Source organism: Phyllostomus discolor, chromosome 2 (genome assembly GCF_004126475.2).
Source record: "Phyllostomus discolor isolate MPI-MPIP mPhyDis1 chromosome 2, mPhyDis1.pri.v3, whole genome shotgun sequence".
NCBI classification, from domain to species: Eukaryota; Metazoa; Chordata; class Mammalia; order Chiroptera; family Phyllostomidae; genus Phyllostomus; species Phyllostomus discolor.
The window spans coordinates 159,601,130-159,618,717 of NC_040904.2; the positions used below are offsets into that span (position 1 = coordinate 159,601,130).

At 41.8% G+C, this 17,588-nt stretch overlaps 1 long non-coding RNA gene across 1 annotated transcript; it reads right to left on the minus strand.

Annotated features, from left to right (window-relative positions):
- Positions 1-532: 532 nt before the first annotated feature.
- Positions 533-7,989, minus strand: LOC118498739. Its single transcript, XR_004901205.1, has 3 exons — positions 7,861-7,989; positions 6,016-6,019; positions 533-544 (listed from the first exon to the last, which is right to left on the minus strand). It is a non-coding gene; the product is annotated as an uncharacterized LOC118498739 (long non-coding RNA).
- Positions 7,990-17,588: the final 9,599 nt, after the last annotated feature.

Below are 17,588 nucleotides of genomic sequence, written 5' to 3' on the forward strand. Positions count from 1 at the left end.
TTGCAGCTGTTACTTTACCCATCATTCCTCACTTCCCCCAAGTGGACATCTCCACCCAATGCGTCAGCCCCAGAACCGTTGCCTTCACTTGAGCAGGCAATTTCAAAGAAGCAAGCCACTTGTTAAATAAATACATCTGTGCTTCCTCTGAAATCTGCTCATACTTTCAAATAAACAAGCTCAGTGGGATAGAGCAGGAGAGTGGGCTCCAGGACAAAAAGAAATCTGCCAGGCAGATGTCGTTTCTGTGCAGTTGACTATTCCTTAAAGCTTCAGATAAGACTAACTGAAGGCGGAGGCAGGGGAGAGGGGTGATTTTCTTCAGCCTGTCCATTGCTTTCTGCACTTTCATGTGTGGACTAGCCTGGTTCATCTTCCAGGTGCAATGGATTCCTCACAAACATTCAGTGATTTGGATATTTTTATGCATTACACAACTATATTAAAAATTCTGTACAAAAATAATTTATTCCAGCCAAAACACACTGACTTTCTACTTCTGTTTATTACTCTTGTGGCTGAAAAATGGCCCTTCTTACTTAATCTCTGTTTCCTGTGCCTTATTGGCTCCAAAATAATTCTATTTTATGCTACAACTTCTCCCACTGTCTTCTCAGCCAGATGTAATTTGAGGCAGAGAAGTTAGAAAAATCCATTTACTTGTGGTTTTGTTTGTTTATTTATTTGAGGATATGTTTTTAAATACAATTTTAAGTGTAATCATTTTACTTCTTGTTTAAAAATTTTTTGAAATAAAAATGGAAAATTTAAAGTTAATGTCTCATTAAATGTCAAGCTAAAAATCCACAAATATTTCAATGCTCTCCCTCTTACAGTCATCCCTTCTGATGTGAAAATATAGTCTATGAGATGCAAATAAATTTATCTCCTTTTCAGTGTATTAATTAGATATCTCTAATGAAGACATAGGCAAAATTATAATAGGTCCTTTACAAATAGGCATGTCTTGTATCACAAATCAAAATGTACAGTTAAAGAATATAGTGCGACTTCGGTATAAATAATGAGTTCCTCTGCTGCTGTAATGCACCATCTGGGGAGGGGGAAGAGAAGTTGATCTGAGTCAGAAATCCTGGGTCCAAGTTCGTGATTCTCTGTTTGCCTGCTGGGTGGCTCCGGGCAAGTCTCTTAACTCTCTGGCCAGGTCTCCCTGCTGCTGGCACTGTGAGGATGAATGTGATCATTGATGCTGTGTGAAAATAAAATGTAATAAATATCAGTCTTTATTTTCCATAAATCAAATTAAATCTGGCCATCTCCCTGCCATGGGCACTGCTGGTGGTCTTCCCCACATCCACGCCAGTACCCTTCCTTCTTAACCTAACTTCTTTCAGATGCCCACGTTTCTCCCAGCCCCAGCCCCAGCCCCAGCGATGCATCCTAAGTGGTCCTAACAGAATACTTTACATGTAAGTGGACTAGGAAAGGCCATGGAATGCAATTCTGGCTTGAGACAGAGGGGGAAGCTGGGAAGATTTTGGAAAACATTCCCTCCACTGTTGAAAGGAAACTTACTGGAACACAGCTGGAGGACAAGACCAATGAGCTGAAGATGATGAGAAGAACGATGAGAAGAATCTGTGTTTTCGGTGACATTTTTGATCCACAGGGTTAACTAACACTTTATCCACCCTGCTTTGTACTTCATGTCATCTATAATAATAAAGGTCATTATATAGCTAGCTTAATCCAAGTTTTTGTGGTTTGTAGCTAAAAGCATTGTAACTGCTACATACCCCAGTATTCCAAGTTCAGCCAGAAGCTAAATACTAGTCATTTTTAAGAATCGCCTACCTGTTGGATCAGATGATAACTCTGAGGCTTACAAGGACCACAAAATAAGGGTTTACTTTCTCCCCAAGAGCCTTCAGAAAGGAAAGTAGCTAACACCTTGATTTTAGCCTTACAAGATGCAGGTGAGCCACCGGACATCTGGCATAGAGAACTGGATGAATGATGGTAAATTTACATTGTTTTAAGTCACTCAGTTTGGGGTAATTTGCTACAGCAGCAACAGAAAATTAGTACACTACATGGGGTTCTGCCATGTCCTGGTCCAGAAGGCTCGGACCTCTATTTCCTCAAAATCCCCAACCGTCCATTGCATTTCACACTCGGGGGAGAGCAAACCAAACCTATGGAGGAAGCCATTCCCCTCCTCTACTCTTTTTTTCCTTATTTTAAAAACAACCTTTTTATGTTTTTCTCCTCCTCTACTGTTGAAGCATAAATACCCCCACTACCCTACAGTCACAAATAATTACACACATACACACTGACTTTCCATACCCAAAATGCAGTGGCAGGGTGGTCGTCCCTCTGCCAGACCAACCTCCTCCTTTCAGAAATTAAAACTATTAACTCTTCACCTAGAAACTAAGAGCGAAACAGAAACAGAACCAAAAAATTAGCCACATTTTTTTGAATTAACTATGGAAATACCATTCTTGATATTCTGCAAATCTTCATATTAAAGTTCTATTAAATTTTGCTTCTTCATAAGAAAATCAGATACTACTGTCAGGAAACCCTCTTCTGTGAAAATAATCATTTATCTTTCTCTAGATTCAGAGAAATAGTTAAAGCCATTATGAACGTTAGCTTTGACTTTAAATAAAATAGATCTTTGTATGCAAGGTAGTTGCCATTTTTCCTCTCTCCCCTCCTGCTCAACAACAAAATCCCACACCCTGACTGTCTCATGGTATCTTCTGATGTTGTCTACTACAAACTCCCACAGCACAACCCTGAGTGTCTCACGGTATCTTCTGATGTTGTCTACCACACTTTCTGCAAGTGCAGTGGGCTCTATGTCAGCCCACTCACAGGCCACGTTCATATTAGGTTGGCCCACAGATTGCTTTTTAATCACCTTTACTGTTTTCACATGTTCCTGTATGTGACTGAGCCGATCAGTCTTTCTGACAGTAAAAACTCTAATCATCGATTGATTTCTGTTTATGCATGTGTGTATACATACACATATATAGGCATATGTATATAATGGTTATATATGTGTGCATATTAATGTTAATATATGTATACCTAATCTACTTGTATTGCTATTTCTAAGCAAATATTATTTGCATATAGCATACACATCTTTTGTATACATTATCTGTTTCCCAAAGCTTTGTCTGAAAGGAAAAAATGAGATTGCATCAATAATGAATAGGATTTCTCTGATTTCTTCCTTCATATACTACTGTAGCCCTTCCAGCTCCCCCCAGGGTCTCTCCCATTTTTTCCAGGAGCCAGGAGGTGTCCTGTGTGTGCTTAGGAGCTCAGCCCTCTCAGCAACCAGTAGTAATGACTGCTGCTGGGACTCCCAGGAGTCGTGGGGACCCTAGCAGTGCCCTACGGCTATTGCTAGTATCATAATCCCACTAAGGTCCTCAGAGTCGTTCAGCCAATACTGCAGTGCCCTAAAGCTACCTGGATGATGACACTAAATCAGTGGTGCCCCAAACACTGCAGCATTACTCTGCACCCCTGTCACGATAGGGTGTGGCCACTTTGGGCCAAGGTTCTAATACAAAGCTCCCAAAAGCAGTTCTCTCAAGTGGTCTTGGTGTCTGCCCAAGAATTTAATGAACTCTAATTGTAGGTTCTCCTCCTAAGGAAACAGTACACAGGGGTGGCAACACAGAGCAATCTGAGTGACAGGACACTGGACTCCAAGTGACCCTTTTTCTCACCCCCTCCAGGGATAAAATGTTTTTTACTGCATAAAACTATGTGCCTGGCTCCCTGTGTGACAACACAAGCAGAGAGAGATCAGAAGACGCTACCCTGATGGCTTTGATGATGAAGGCAAATTCTACAAGCCAAGAAATGCATTGGCCTCTGGTATCTAGAGAAGATAAGGAAGTGGGTTTTCTCTCGGCGCCTCCAGAAGGAGCACAACCCTGTTAAAACTTGACTACAGCCCTGGCTGCTGTAGCTCAGTGGATTGAGCACGGGCTGGGAACCAAAGTGTCCCAGGTTCGATTCCCAGCCAGGGTACATTCCTGGGTTGCAGGCCATAACCCCCAGCAAGCATACATTGATGTTTCTCTCTCTGTTTCTCTCTCTCTCTCTCCCTCTCCCTCTCCCTCCCTCCCTCCCTCCCTCCCTCCCCTCTCTAAAAATAAATAAATAAAATATTAAAAAAAAAAAAAACTTGACTACAGATCAGTGAAAGCCATTTCGAACTTCTGACCTCCAGAACTGTAAGAAAATAAATTTTTGTTCTTTTAAACCACTAAACTTACAGTAATTTATTGTAGCAGTAATAGGAAATTTATTCTCCTTATAGTCCAATTTAGTCTCTATTTTCTCATTATCTTCCCCCCCAAACCTCCCATGGCAAAATTTCAGTTTAGAGACGCAGGTGATACATATTGCATCAGTTTATATACTGCTTCAGTTAGGATGCCTTTGGCTGCAAGTGATAGAAAACTCAACTCCAAATGGCTTTAACAATGGGGGAAAGACGTTATCTTCCATAAGATGTCCCAAGGTCAAGTAGCTCCAGCGTTGATTAATCTCACTGATGTCATCAAAGACCCAAGTTCTTTCCATATTTTTTCTTTGACTTCCTTAATGTTAGCTTGGTTCTCAGACTAGCTCCTTTCCTGGTTATAAGACACATGCAATTCTAGACATAGCAACACCTAGGAGAAAAAAAACTCTTTCTTAGACTCCCTCTAGAAGACTTCTCACATCTCATTGGCCAAAATTGGGTTCCATGACCTTTCTTAAACCAGTGACTGGCAAGGAGGTACTACCCCAATTTGTGTGATCAGGATTTACCCCACAGCATATGAAGGAGATTAACACTCAAGCAAAATTGGGCTCTAGGGGAAAATAAGATGAGGATAATGGGTGTTGCCTAGTCATCAGTGCCATCTACCAGGTATATGATATCTCAATCAGTTCTCACAATCCATCAAATCTCACATTCTATGTGTACAGATGGGAAGCCAAGATGCTGAGAGATGAAACTGGGATGATTTCAGGCCAGTCTGAACTCATGGCTTCAGAACTGCTGTAAAGTCTTGCTTGATTTCCACTGAGCTGTGAAAGAGGGCAGCTTTGGATGCTGAAATAAACACCTCCTCATTTGGGACTGTCAATATAAGAGTGCAGGGAGAAAACACCTCCTTTGTTTACTGTAACTACTCAACACTGTAAAAATAACCTCTTTCTGTCCCTCTTCCCACATGGATTCAGGGGATCACACAAGAGACTCACTTGTCATTGGGGAGGCCATAACCTAAGGAAGTTTTATCCACTATCTGAGAAGCCTGCCCCAAGTTTAGACTTCAATCATAGCAGTTAATGACTCAGGTATGATGAAATTGGCTTCGAAGTAAAGTGTGTCCACGCAGGTTAAAGAATGAAGTCAAGTTGTCAGTGTCCTGTTTTGTTTTCCAGCCAAAGGGAAGTGGGAAAAGCTGGGCCTGGCTGCGTACAGCACTCTGGAGACTTAGATGAACTAGAAGACAATAGATGGCAGTATTAACTGCAGAGACCATGAAACCAAACACAAGTTCAAACCCTGACTGTCACTATTTGCATGACCTTGGGTGAGTCACCTAGCCTCCTTGTGTCCCATCTGTAATGGGGAGGGCACCAACAAAGACAATTAGGCATATGGGCTCTGCTAGCTAAAGTACATGTCATGGCTTGCCCTCCAGGCATGTGTCAATGTCATGGAGGAAAACAAAGAAATTCCAGGTACCAAACAGAATCAGGCAAGGAGTATATAGGTAAGGAGACACTACAAGGATATTCAAGAGGAAGACATTGCAGAAATTGCAGATTGTGCCTAAGACCTTGGTTTATGGTGACAGGACAGTCATAACCACTTTTGAAATCTGCAGGCTTTTCTGTAGTTACGCTAAGCAGTTATTACAAATAACTGGAACAGACTTGGAGGGGTAGCAGGACCAAAAGAAGTTGCCTCCTAACAGTAATTTCATATGTTGAGAGGTTGCAGCTTACTTACACTATACTCATAAATCCCAAGGAAAAAAAATGCAACTTTATTATTTTCTTATAATTAAGCTCTCTTACAAGTTCCTTACTCCTCCTGCAAGCAGAGAGAGGGAACTAGCAATTTAAATTCAGTCCTATCAGGCTAATCCCATATTGTGAACAGAGTCCTTAGATAATGTGTCTTTTGGATAAGCAAACAGTCTTTTAGATGTCCTTGCTCCTACTCTTCCCCAAGATGAAGTTCAAGGAAAGGAAGGAGCCCTGAGTTCCACATGTTGTTACCTACTGCAAACTCCCTCCACTGTCCCTCAACCCTTGGGGATTAGCCAGCATCTGGAAGGGTGCTAGTGTCTCCTGCAGAAACCCACCCCTGGGCTGAACTGGGTCAGCCTCTTGTGTCTGCACCATGTCCTGGTGGTTCGAGCTCCACCTCATCCTATATCTGGCCACTGTCCTATGTGGCTTAGGAGGTCACCTCCCTTTTGCCATGTCAGATCCCAAGGCAGGTCCTGTGGTCCTCATTCAATCAGTCCCGATGCCTATCCTCCTTGGGTTAGGAGGAGGCACGTGGACACACCTCATAACTCAGTACAGAAATTGACTGGGGGAAGAGAATAATCCAGAGTTCCAAACCTAAACTGAAGGTCCTTGAGGGTTTTATCTGACACACCCACCTCTCACCCCTCGGTCTCCCAAACCTCTTTCTTTTCACAGCCCCCCACCAGCCAAAAGGGTGGGTCTTTCACTTAATTCTCTTTCCTCTCTTGCTGGGATGTGCCCTTGGTTTGTCACTTTCTCCTCCTCCTTCCAGATTCCAGGCTCATGACTAAGCCACACTGGGGAGTGGAATTCAGGAGGGAAAAAGATCATCTCACCAATGACATGAGCTAAATTTGAAGCTTCATCATAAATATGAAATCTTAACTTTAAGAAGGAAAAATCTCTACCAAATTCAGAGAGCCCCCTTAAAAACAGGTAAGAAATGATTTGAGGGGTCATTGTATGGACAGCATTTATACAAGGTGGCATTTGAATTTGTACATGATTGGGATACAGAAGATTATCTACAGCAACAAGAAAATGCACACCTTACAATTCCCATGGCTTCATAGGTGGATTCTACCAAACATTCAAAGAACTAGCACCTCTCCTTCTCAAACTATTCCAAAAATTCAAAACAGGGAAGATTCCCAAGCTCATTTTACAAGGCCAGCATTATCCCAATTTCAAAACCAGATAGACACTACAAAGAAAGAAAATTATAGACCAATATTCCTGATGAACATAGATGCTAAAATCCTCAACAAAATATCAGAAAACCAAGTCCAGCAATACATTAAAAAGATCATACACCATAGTCAAGTGGGATTTATTCCAGGGATACAGGTTGGTACAATATCCACAAAGCAAACAACATGATACACCATGTTGAAGGATAGAATGAAGGATAAAAATCACACGATCAAATCAATAGATGAAGAAAAGTATTTGATAAAATCCAACACCCACTTATGAGAGTAAAAAAAGGAAGAAAATCTTATCTTTTGTGACACCGTGGATGGACCTGGAGAGTATTATGCTAAGCAAAATAAGCCAGTCAGAGATAGACAAATACCATATGATTTCACTTATATGTGGAATCTAATGAATAAAATAAACTAACAAACAAAGTAGAAACACACTCATAGATACAGGGAACAGACTGACAGCTATCAGAGGGGAGGAGGATCAGGGGCTAGGTGAAGGGATTAAGCAAAAAGAAAAATGAACTCACAGACACAGACAACAGTGTGGTGATTACCAGAGGGAAAGGGGGTTAGGCAGGTAGAAGAGGGTGAAGGGGGGAAAAACGGTGACAGGAGGAGACTTAACTTTGGATGGTGCACACACAATACCATATATAGGTAATGTATTATAGAATTGTACACCTGAAATCTATATAATTTTATTAACCAATGTCACCCCAATGAATTCAATTAAAAAACAAATAAACATGTGATTCCCCAGACTTTGACTACAGGAGAACAGGATGTGATTATTATGCTAATGAGCTCAATAATATCACGAATGCAATTAACAAATGAAGTTTATTCTCACTAGCAAGCACTCGCTTCAAAGAGATAAGCTGCTGTGCTCCAACCACAAGTAACTGCTTTGCTGTGTTTGTCCAGAAGCTGCCTTTTCATCTTTGCTCATTTATTACTACTAAATAGATAAATGCCTGGGAATGTGGGTTCAGGTCATTACTTACATATATTACCTTGATTATAATGTGACCTCATGCACATTTCAGTTAGAAGAACCCTACAAAATATCACTTTTATTTATAGCACAGCCTCACCTGCCAAGTCTACAGAGAAATCACATCCTAATTGGAAAGAATAAAAAGTTACCTTTGGACATGAACTGCACATTCATTTAGTCATCGATTTTATTTCTTTCTAATTATCAATGGTTGTGCATCTCGTGGTAGCTTGGATATAATTTATTTTTCCTCCTAATAACTCCTGAGAAATGGAAAGCCACATGATCATATCAGTAGATTGGGAAGCTATGGTTTTAATGTGTGGTTCAGTGGGGCCATCAAAAATTAAGAAATATTTAGGATTCAAACTTTGACTTCTGTACGACTGTGGTTCTGAGGCCCAAGAACTCTCTTCACTATTTGTGTCAGAAGATGCGCATCATCTTTGTAGTTTAAAGTAAAATTATGCTCTTGCCCTATACCCAAAATTAAATGTTCAACTTGTCACTGGCAGATTTTCTTACTTCCCATCCATAAGAACTGAAGCCATGGTTCCCAGCTGTGGGTTTTAAACTCTTTGAAGAAAAGGATGAAACCAGTCTCCACTGGAAATGGTCCCAGTCACCAGTCCTCAGCACCAGCTCACGCACAGCCACTCACTCTCTCCCCCTGTGCATCTCATCCTGCTTCTCATTCACTGAGTCATCCCTTGTATTAGTCTGCTCAAGCTGACATAATAAAATACTATAGACTAGGTGGCTTGAACAACCGACATTTATTTTCTCATAGCTCTGGAGGCTGGAAGTCAGAGATCAGGGGGCAAGCATGGTTGGATCCTGGTGAGAGCTCACTCTGCAGGCTGCAGAGGGCCACCTTCCTGTTGTGTCCTCTTATGGTGAAGAGAAAGCTCTGATGTCTCTTCCTCTTCTTTTTCCTTTTTAAATTTATTTTTATTGTATTTTTCCATTACCATTGATCTCCCTTGTACCCTCTTCCACCTCCACCCACCCCTCTCACCCTTGTAATCACCACACTCTTCCTCTTCTTATAAGGACTCTACCTCTATCAGACCAGGGCTCCACCCTTAAAACCTCATCTAATCTAATCACCTCCTTAAAGGCCGACTTACAATACAGTCACATGGGGTTAGGATTTCAACATTTACATTTGGGGTGGGGAGCACAGTTCAGTTCCTACCATCCCTGGCCTGGCACATTGATTCACCAGGACACAGTATTCTTTCACATCAAAAAAAAAAAAAAAAGTTTTGAGGAAGCCATGTGGGAAGAGTGGCTGATGGGTAGCAAGACACACCCAATTCACCAGGATGTATCATTTTTGCCTTTTGGCTCCTGGGATAGCTTCTCCAGGTGGCCCCTTGTAGAGACCCAGATAGAAACTTCTCAGGGAGGTTGTAGGGATTGAAGGGGTATGGAAGGACCATTTAGTCAGAAGATGTGGCTCTGGTTATCTAAGCAAAGAATGACTCTGACTGTGGACTGTCACCTACATCATAAGATCTGAGAAGCACTGGGACATCTATTTAAAATGCCTCCCTTGCTGGCCTGATGCTGGGACTAAAACTTAGCTGTTAGAGAAGTATTCCACTGAGTTAAGGAAATGAGAGTCAGGGTAGTTGTCAGCTAATAGCAAATGGAGGCAGAAGAGACTCTTTCTTTTCATTTTTTCCTAGATTGTAAGAGGCTCAAGGGAAGGAGCAGCATTTTGCTCACTTTTGAACCCCCAGTGCACCTAGTATGGTAACTTGCACAAAAGTGGGCGCTCAGTATGTCTTAAGTGACTAAAATGTTGCCCAAAGGGTTTGCATGTCTTTCACTTGCACATGCAAAGTACTGACTAGAACTGATTGCCTTTACTGTTATTTATATTACCAAGTATACTTATCCATTTTGTTTTTAATGCCCGAGGCAAATTGAGTGTGGATGCCACACAAGGCCAAGCAATAACTCAACCCAAACAGTCACATACTAATATTCACTTCTTTCTAGGCTTATATACCCACTTTGTGAATATGTTAAATAGAAGGCACGCCAGTTTTTATTTGGTGTGAATATATAACTGGAAATTATTCTGGGCCACAGTAAAAGCACAAATGATGTCCTATTCACATTGCAAATAAATTTACTCTTTAGCATTCCAACCATGGATTCGTTTACTGTATTTTCTGATTGTTTTTATATCAAACAGCTAAATTTTCTGCCTTCTTCAATTTGCAGTATTGGAAGTATTTCTGTTTTGAAATTGCATCTCTTATTAGAGGAGCTGGCACTGAAAGAATAAACAAGTTAACAGGGTCAGAAGGAGGTCTTGCCCTGAAGAACAGACTTGGAGTGTCACCTGATGGAGAGATGGGACAAAAAGGAAAAGATGCCTGGCTGGAGCCCAAGGGAAGGTGATGTATAGTGATTTATACCTCACACATCCCTGACAAGTGAGCTCCTCTCTAAATGCGGATGCATCTGCTTCTTGGCCTAGTCAAGGCACATCTGGCTATAAGGAAGGAACAGACTTCCTCCAAGTTACTCAAGAAAAGAGGCTCTGTTCAAAATGGAATCCATAGAAAAGCAGGGCAAACAATAAAAACAGACCTCAAGGACAAAACTAGAGCTGGTCTGTAATGCATCGCAGCATGAGTTCCCCACCCTTCACACCAGAATAACAGTTAAGGTGTCTGAGCTCTGAATGTCCTGTCTCTGTGACTTAGTCCATTGCTATGCAAAGTGTGGCCAGCAATATAGCATCACTTTAACTTGTTAGAAAGCCAACTCTCAGGCCTCACTCCAACCCTATTGAATCAGAATCTGTATTTTAGATAGATCCTCAAATGAGAAAGGAGGAGGGTGGGGAGGAGGGAGAGGGGGAGAGAGAGAGTAAGAATGAGAATATAATTGGTTGGCTGCTTGGTAGTGGACTGGCCCTCCCTGAAGTAAGAGGCCACCCTTAATTGAACTCTGGAGGGGGTAGATGAAAGTTCATGAGCACAAAGAGAAGTTAAGTATGGCAGACAAATGGGCTCCACTGTGTATTCAGAGTGTGTTTCTGAACTCAACTGAGCCTGAGAACATTTTGATTGTTTAGTTCCTGAAAGAGTCTACAACTGGGGGCTGATAGTTACCACCTCTATGCACAAATCCTGAAATTAGGAACCCCTGTCTCTTGGGTAACTAGAAATGTCAAGTAGAGTAAATGTCATTAGCAAAGTGAATATTTGGCTTTTATGAGCACTATTGTTATATATAGGCCTATACAAAACTAAAGAGAAAAGGGAAGAAACTTTTGGTGAAGATGACAATGTAGGCACACATAACTCGGCTCTTCACACAACCACAACAAAATTACAACTAAGATATAGAACAACCATCCATCAGAACCGACACAAATCAAGTTGAATGGAAATCTAACAACTATGGAATTGGAACCACATCATCCAGACCGGTAGGAGGGGCACAGATGCAGAACAGGCTGGTTCCACACCCATGTGTGGTGTATAAAATTCAGGTGGAATATCTTGTGAGCAAGGAGTCCCAGCCCCACACCAAGCCCCACAGCCCAGGGTTCTAGTGCCAGGAAGATAAGTACCCGCAACTTTTGGCTGCAAAAAACAGTGGGATTGAGTTGGTGAAAGAAACTTTTGGGGACCCAAGCAGTTCCTCTTAAAGAACCCACACATGGACTCAACTACTCAGACTCACTCCCTCTGGACTCTGGCGATAGGGTAGCAGCTTGAGGGGAACCAGTGGCATTTAGTGGGAAGTTGAGGTGTCTGGCATCAATCCACACAGAGGCCATTGCCAATTTTCTGGGCTCTACCCCCACAGAGCTGGCAGTCTGGTGCCAAATCTAAGATTCCATCACTGGCAAACACTGCTTGACCCACTTTGAAGATCCCCAGAGCCTCTACCCCACCCAATTTACAGGCTCATGGGGCAAGCTGCTTTTCTATATGAATGACTAGTCTTGGCCCATTCTTCACAACTTCCTAAATCCTCTCAAACAAGCAACAGCTGTACTAAGTGAGCCCCAGGCCCAAGATTAGCAGCCTAGATTCACAGCTTGGCTTCACCTGGGTATCTCCAAGCCCAGCACAAGTAGCAGCCATCCCGGATTGCTTTATAACTCAGACAGGGTGTCCCTGGGCAAAACATGGGTGGGGGCTGATCTTGGCCTGCACCACCCAGGGAACCCCAGGGGCCAGCACACACAGTGGACAGCCCTAGACCACATTGGATCACCACCACCCTGCCCTTGTGTAACAGGGTGCAGCCAAGAGGGGAGCCTCAAATAGGGATCTGTAATAGGGTCCAGAAGAGCCTGGAGATAATTGGCTCCACACCACAGGGCCACACCTGCCCAGATCTGGCAGCTGTAGCCAATTGTGAGAGGAGGCAGAAATGGGGCTTTAGAGGAAGATTGGTGCTGGGATTTAAACCCAGACACGGCAGCCATTTGAGGGGGAGGACCATGCAGCTTTGACGGAGTGAAGACTCTCGCGGCCCTGAGGGAGAGAACCACACAACCTTGATGCAGTGGAGACTCCCGTGGTCCAGGGAGAGAGGACCACATGCCTTTGCCAGAGTAGGGACCCCCGCAACTTTAGGAGATAATGGTACTCTGTACTGGGCAAAGGGGGAAGGAAGGAAGGACTGTGTCTGTTTGTGGGTGCTTTAAGGGACTTTAGGATTTTTGGTGAAGATATTAGTTCCCTACTTTAAGTTTGTATAGCATTAAATAAACGTTTCCTTTCCTTTTCACAAATCTCTGGCATTGAGAGACGTCTTTCCTCTGGCGGCAGACACAATGGACCTGGGGGCTTCTTTATATCGTCCCAGGCCCCCCTTGTTTGTTCTGTAACACTTGCACAGCTGATCCTCCATGGAGAGTGGAGATTGGTAGTGGTCACAGCCAATCCTTCCAGCTAATTGGCCTGGGTAAATCCCCCTCATTGATCTTCCAAGAGGAACCAAGACTCAGGTACAAGGGGAGGGTGTACTCAGCCCACATGAAGGGTGTACCTAGAGTACCCAGGTTGGGTGATAGTGAACGCTGTGCCACTGGACTCTACATGACACCTACTATATTAGACCACACCACCAAGATATGAAGTCAAAGCAGCTCTCCCTAATACATAAACAGAGGGAGGCTGCCAAAATGAGGAGACAAAGAAGCATGGCCCAAATGAAAGAACAGATCAAAACTCCAGAAAAAGAGCTAAATGAAATGGAGATAAGCAATCTACCAGATGCAGAGTTCAAAACACTGGTTATAAGGATGCTCAAGGCACTTAGTGAGGACCTTAACAGCATAAAGACCCAGCCAGAAATGAAGGATACACTAGTTAAAATAAATAACAATTTACAGAGAAACAACAGTAGAGTGGATAAAGCTGGGAATCAAATTAATGATTTGGGACATAAGGAAAAAACAAAGCAAAAAAGCAACCAATCAAAACAAAGCAAAAAAACAACCAATCAAAACAAGAAGAAAAAATAATTTTTAAAAAAAAAGAGTATAATGTAATCAGCCTGTGGGATAACTTTAAACAATCCAACATTTGCTTCATAGGGGTGCCAGAAGAAGAGAAAGAACAAGAAGCTGGAAATCTATTTGAAAAAATAGTGAAAGAAAACTTCCCTAATTCAGTGAAGGAAATAGACATGCAAGTCCAGGAAGCAGAGTCCCAAACAAGATGGGTACAAAGAGACCCATCCCAAGATTATGTCATAACTAAAATGCCAAAGGTTAAAGAAAAAGAGATGGGAGGGCGGGTGTGGAAGAATGGGTGAGAGGTCAGGGGATTAAGAGTACAAATAGGTAGTTACAGAATAGCCACTGTGGTGTAAAGTACAGTATTAGAAACAGAGTAGCCAAAGAACTTATACACATGGCCCGTGGACATGAACAAGGGTGGGGGGAATGCCTAAGGGCATGGGGGGTGCTGGGTGGAGGGGGACAAAATGGAAAAAATGAGGACAACTGTAAAAGCATAATCCATAAAATATAATTTAAATTGAAAAAAAAAGAGGAAAGGGAGTTCTGTAAAATTCTAACAGTTCAGTGATCTAGTAATTGTGATGAGCAACCGCCGTGTTGAGCTCCTATGCTTCCGTGTTAGGCCCCTGTGCTTTGTTCTTTGTTTTAGCCAAATAAGGTAACTAAATCTAACTTCCGCATTTGGGCTTCTGTAACCTTGCTTCACAACGTAGGCAGGAAGCCCGGGGCTATTTAAACCCCGGAAGGTCAGAGTTCAGGGCTCAGAATTTGGAGTTTCTCCTCTGGGCCCGTGCACGTAATAAAGGATTGTGTTCCGCCATCTCTCCTGCGTGTGAGTTATTTTCCGCAACATAATGAGTTCTCCCAACCTCTTCTTCTGCAAGACCTGAATCTCTCCAAAGCAGGGTCTTCCCCAATGCTTTCATCTGGGGCAGTGGTTTTCATACCTGGAGGTAAAGAACAGAACTGTATGTCATTTTATCCTCAGGGTTTAAACCTAACTTGAGGAGGTAAGGCTGTGGTTAGCTAATTAATAGATTTTCTCTTTTACAATTGCATGTACGTGGCATTTTTCTGATTATATTTCCAAACTGATTAAAAATTAGACCAAAACGTAATACACATTTTTCCCTGCCTTGTAGAACTGAAAACTGGCTGGGATAGCCCCCAGACAAGCCCCTGAGTTAGGAAGCCTGCCAAAAAAAGAGAGGAAGGCCATGAACACAGGAGTACCCAAATAGGATAGGCACAGTTTTTCTCTCTTTTCCCTCTCTGCCCTCTTTCTGTGCTCCAGTTTTCAGCACACAGAAATTTCTGATTCTTATCTACTAGCAGCCAGAAACACAGAAACCCCTGCAGAATCGCAGGCTCAGCATTTCTACTGTAGCCCATTTTCTGTGTCCTGCCAATCAACATACATTCAATGGTTACTGCTCCCTGGTGCCAACCAGCATGAACCCTACCCTGAGTTCCAGGGGCTCCTGCCCTGGGCACACCTTTCTTGTTAAAAGACACATTGGCAACCCACCTTTGTTAAGAATGTTCAGATTCAACCATGAGATAGATACCTAGCAGGGGCTCTCACTCCTGATGTTATTTTTATAAATATAAGGAAACAGAAGGAAAGAGAACTTCAAAGAAAAAAATGTTAAAACATGTGCCCAGAATAGCATCTGCAGGAAGATTCTTTCTTAAACCATGTGGTTCTGCTACATGTTTCCTATATGTGCCAAGAGGTTGGGCACCTGATCCAAGATGAGCCAATCATAAAGTCTCAACTCTTAGTCACTGGTATTGGTCCAGGAATAGGTACATGACCCAAGCCAAGCCAATCAGAATTCTATGCTGTCTTTTGTGGTTTTTGTTTGTTTGAGTTTTTTTATCCAAACTTCAGCAGAGGACAAAGGACCTTTCCTCTCTGGTCTTAGAACTATAAATAGGTGAGGCTTGAGCTACAGCCAAAATGGCACGAGCCACTTGAAAAGCCAGTTCAAGCAAACAAGCTGTTGCTCAAAAAAGCCAAGACAGTGAAGAACAGCAGTCCTCACAATGTCCAGGTCTCCAGGTGCCCCCCAGCCCTTTTCTGCTTTCTCTAGTTCAAATTCAGCTCCTTTCACTTGCCACCCAGAGAGTTCTAGCTAATATGCCCATCCCCTCTCCTGCTGGTACATCTGCCCTCAGTGAACCCCCCTTTTAAAAATAGGAATGCTTCCTCATAAGCAAGCAGAATTGATAGAATGTGAATATCCATACCACAATGCAATCAGAAGATTTGAAGGGATAGGAAGAAGAAACAATAGAGATAACCATCAACATTTATGTCATTATCAAATTGCTATTTTTACACAAATCCTTATTGTTAATGGCATAATACTCCTAGATTCTTCTGTTTACATGAATTACACACCAGACTCACACTTATATCTGTGTGTGTATTCACTGTACAGAGTATGGAGGACTGAACTGGACATCAGAGACCATGCGACCTTGGTGACCAGTCACTTCACCACTCTGAAACTCTGTTTTCTCATCTTGAAAGGGACTTTAAAGACGAATAAAAACAAAACAAAAATTCTGTTAGAACTAATAAACAAGATAAATTTAGCAAAGTGGCAGGATTCAAACTCAATATCCAAAAATTAGTTGCACTTCTATACATTTACAATGAACAATCTGGGCCCTGGCTGGTGTGGCTCAGTGGATTGAGTGCTGGCCTGTGAATGGAAAGGTCGCTGGTTCGATTCCCATCAGGGCACATGCCTAGTTTGTAGGACAGGTCCCCAGTTGGGAGCATGTGAGAGACAATCGACCTATGTATCTCACACATTGAAGTTTCTCTCCCTCTTATTCTCCCTCCCTTCCCCCTCTCTAAAAAAAAAAGTTAAAATTAAAGAAAAACAATGAATAATCTGAAAAGGATGTAACAGAAACAAATGCCATTAAAATGGCATCACAAAAATAAAACATACTTAGGAATTAACTTAACCAAGCAGATAAAAGATTTGTACAATAAAAATTACAAAATATTGCTGAAAGAAATTAAAGACATAAATAAATGAAAATACATCCCCTGGATGTTAAACTTAATGGAATAGAAGGCAATATTGTTAAAACGTCAATACTACTCAAAGCAATCCACAGATTCAGTGCAACCCTTATCAAAGTCCCAAAGATATTTTTTGCAGAAATAGAAAAAATCCATCTGAAAATTCATGTGGAATCTCAATGGACTCCACATAGGCAAAACAATGTTGAAAACAAAAAGAAAACCAGAAAACTCTCATTTCCTCATTTCAAAATTCACTACAAAACTACAAAAATCATAACAGTGTGGCAGTAGCATAAAGACAGACATATACACCAATGGAATAGAATAGAGAGCCTAGAAATAAGCCCTCATATACATAGCCAAATTTCAATGGGGAAAGTATAGTCTTTTCAAAAAATGGTGCTGGGAAAATGGGATAGTCACATACAAAAGAATGAAGTTGTACCCTTACCTAACACCATATACAAAAATTAATTCAATATGGATCTGTGATTTTAATGTACAACAGCTTAAACCTATAAAACTCTTAGAAGAAAACATGGGGCAATATCTTCATGACATTGGATCTGGCAGATATTTCTTGGATGTGACACCAGTAGCATAAACAATAATAGAAAAAGTAGACAAACTAAACTTCATGAAAATTTCAAATTTTGTACATCAAAAGACAATATCCACAGTATAAAAGCTAACCCACAGAATGGGATATAATATTTGTAAATCTAATAAGGGATTAACACATAGAATAAATAGAGAATTCCAGAAATTTTACAACAAAAA